At 39.3% G+C, this 3,323-nt stretch overlaps 1 pseudogene; it reads right to left on the reverse strand.

Moving 5' to 3' along the window:
- Positions 1-1,909: 1,909 nt before the first annotated feature.
- On the reverse strand, positions 1,910-2,780 carry LOC101578576 (annotated as a pseudogene).
- Positions 2,781-3,323: the final 543 nt, after the last annotated feature.

The raw sequence follows: 3,323 nt of genomic DNA on the forward strand, positions 1-3,323 counted from the left end.
ACGCCCAGTCTCAGTCACTGTCTCAGTGCCCCTCAAGGGCAGGGCCCGCACATCAGGCCCGGGGACTGAACTCCCGGTCCCTAAGTCTGCTAAGCAGGTGCTCTAATCCACTGAGGTATTTGGCCAGCCCTGATTTTAAAAGAATAAAAGTTAAAAAAAAAATATTTTGCATGAGAATAAAAGGGAGAGTGGAAATAAGGTTAGAAAGAATAAAACCATCAGAGAAACTTTTCTGAGTGCACTATTTATGAATTTTTGTCTTTTGAACCACACGGTTATTTTTCATTTTCAAAACTAATATCAAACATATTGGATGGAAAACAAATCGAAAAATTGAATACAAGCAGAAAAAAAGGTATTATGTTTATCAAATGGACAACAATGCCACACAAAAATAAGAATTATTCAAGCCATTTTTAGGTCTAATCTGATAACATTTGCTTAGTGTGCCATAGTGTAAGAACAAAAAGATCAGCCTCTAAAAACTTGGAAAAGTTTTTGTTGGTAGTAATATTAGTGTTATGATTCTGAAACAATCTTGTGTATGTTAAAAGAGAGAATGAACTCAGAAATGTATTGATGTATCAAAATGTGAAGAGAGATAAAAATTCAGAGTGAAGGCCAGGGATATAGTTCAGCAGCACAGTACCAGCCTGGCAAGCAGCACAAGCACAGGGTCCTGAGCTTGATTCCCACTACAAAAAAAAGGAAAGAAAAGGAAAAAAACAAAAATTTAGAATGAGAGAAAGTGAGGAAGAAACTTATGTATTCTATTTCAATTAGAGGAATTGATATAAATGCACAATGTAAAATATGCATTATTTCCTATCTCTGTCCACTGAAAGGGTCTAGGGTCAAAGACGTCTTAGTAGTAACAAGCCACACTCACCAGTGGATTCATACATTGATAATTTCAGTCTTGAACTTGCTGTCAGGAGGTGAGGCATGGGTGGAGGTGAGACACTGGAGGCTTCACCTGGGCAGGTGTGTTCTTGTGCTAAGCTCCTCATTTCTCTACTTCCTGGGTGCCATGCAATGAGCCATTTGCCTGTGCATGGCCTTCTGCCATCCTGTATTCACCTTGGAGCTTGCCAGTTATGCTCTGAAATCATGAACCAAAACAAATCTCTCTTTGTTGAAGTTGTAGCTATCAGGTATTCTGTCCCAGCCATAGGAAGTGACTAAGACAAACATCTAATGTCCACATCTTGCTCTCCAATAGGAGGAAGTAGGGTTCCTTGGAGAATTGGCTGTTCTAGCAATGAAGTACTTAAAAAGGGAGGATTTTAGTCAAAAGAACTCAAAGTTTTTTTTTCTGTGAAAACATTTAGATTTATTTTTTAAACTCATAAATAGACATTTTTATCTATTAGAGAAAATAACTTTGGAACATTTGTCAACTTTTAGTTCAAGGTAATTTTGCAAAAAGCCACTAACCATTCTTTATTGTTTTAAAGGTCAACCTGGTAAGCACCATCTAAAAAACATTGATGTGTTATTCACTTACTGGTCTACTAGGGACTGGAAAGACAGTGGTAGTTACACTGAGTACTGAACGCTCCTCTTGTTCCTATTGCCAGCAGCAGCAACATTAACGTGAAAAGTTTGGAAACACAAATCACATACAGATCATTAAAATATTGCAGTTAACAGGATTTTTTAAAAATACCAAGGCCTATAACAGTAGTACAGATACTGAAAATACTTTTTAGTCTCAGGACTTTTTCAATACTAATAATAAGAAAAAGACAACCAACTCCCAGAAAGGGGAAGGAGTTACAGCACATGAGGTTGGAGGCAATTTCTTCTTAGGGCCTATAGCTCAAGGTGCTGTTCTAGGATCCTTATTTTAACTCAGAAGGTATTCCAGGAGTGAACTGACAAATTTAAAGCTACTTCTACATGAAAATCATTGAAAATACAAATCGCTTCCTAAGCTTGCCCAACACATATTTATTTTCAGGATCCCAAGTTGGTAGACAGAGATCCAGGTCAGCTTCAATCCCTCAAAGCCACAGAATTTCCATCTCTTCTCCAGGCTGGCTCCAACTCCTGTCATCTTCTGCTTGAAGGTATGTTGGAGTCTACTCATGAGGCATTCCACATCATAGGTGCGGATCTTATTATCAAGACGGTGCAGGTAGGAACAGATGTATTCAATGCTTGCTCCAAATGGGTGAACAGGAAGGAATGTGGAGATAATACCCACTAGCAGTCCTTCACATTCTGATTTGATAGGACTGCCACTCATGGTCTTCTCAATAGAGAAGTCACTTTCCTGGTTTGATGCACACTGTCTAGAAGCACAGTTTTCCTTTTCTTGAAGACATTCCAATATTTTTTCCACCTGTAACTTGTCATCTTTGATTTTTTCAAGTTTGGCTTCTTTCCTTTTGTATTCCTCTTGGACTTTGAGGAGATGCTGCTGCATTCCTTGTAGGGCCTGTTGCAGGAGTCTCAGCTGCTGTTCCTTGTTTGGGTCATCTTCTCTGTGGGCTTTGCCTTGTTCTTGCTTGAGTAGTTCTACCTCTTTGGGATAGGCATCTAGCTGCCAACAGAGGCTGTCATTTTTTTCTCTGAGAGCCTCTGCATGTGATACTAAGGCTGCTTCCTCAATTTCTTTTGTTTCCATTGTTTCTTCTATTTTATCATCAGATATTTCCATTTCTTCTTCTCACCTGATTCCCATTAATTCATCATTATGAATGTTGCGAATTTCCTCAGCTTGTTTGCACCAAACACTGATGTTTTTATGCTAGGCTTTTGTGAAGTGGTCCCATGCCTTCTGTTTGGAGGTGAAATCGTCTATTGCATAGACCCACAGCCATCTAAAATCTCTTTGCATTTTGTGGTATGAACTATAGACTTAGTTCTCTAGTCATTTCTGAAGGAGCATTTGTTCTCTTTCTTTTCTTGCTTGAGTCCTCTCCATTTTCAGTGAGGCCTTCTGTGATCTTAGAGCTACTGGCACTACCAAATTGCTGGAGCTTATTGTTGTTGACAGGTTCAAAGGGCAGCTGGTTCAATCCTGAAACATACCACCACACTTCTTTGTGTTCTCCAAGAACTGATCTCAAATCAGGTTCCCCTTCAGTTTCCCAGCTACCTAGGTGCTACCCCTTAAAGAACCATAGAAAACCGGGAAGGTGCAGCAGCTCCTGGGCTCAGAGTGCCCTCTCAGTGTCCTAGGCCAAATAACTGTCTTCTCAACTTTGCACCTAATGCTAATTCTCAAAGGTCAGTTTGAAGGGGCTTAATTTTCCAAGTTTGAAATAAAAGGAGCATCAAAAAGGAGCAAAAGAAAAGTAAAGCTATATTAATAT

This window comes from Octodon degus, unplaced genomic scaffold (genome assembly GCF_000260255.1).
Source record: "Octodon degus isolate 3935 unplaced genomic scaffold, OctDeg1.0 scaffold00010, whole genome shotgun sequence".
In the NCBI taxonomy this organism is placed as follows: Eukaryota; Metazoa; Chordata; class Mammalia; order Rodentia; family Octodontidae; genus Octodon; species Octodon degus.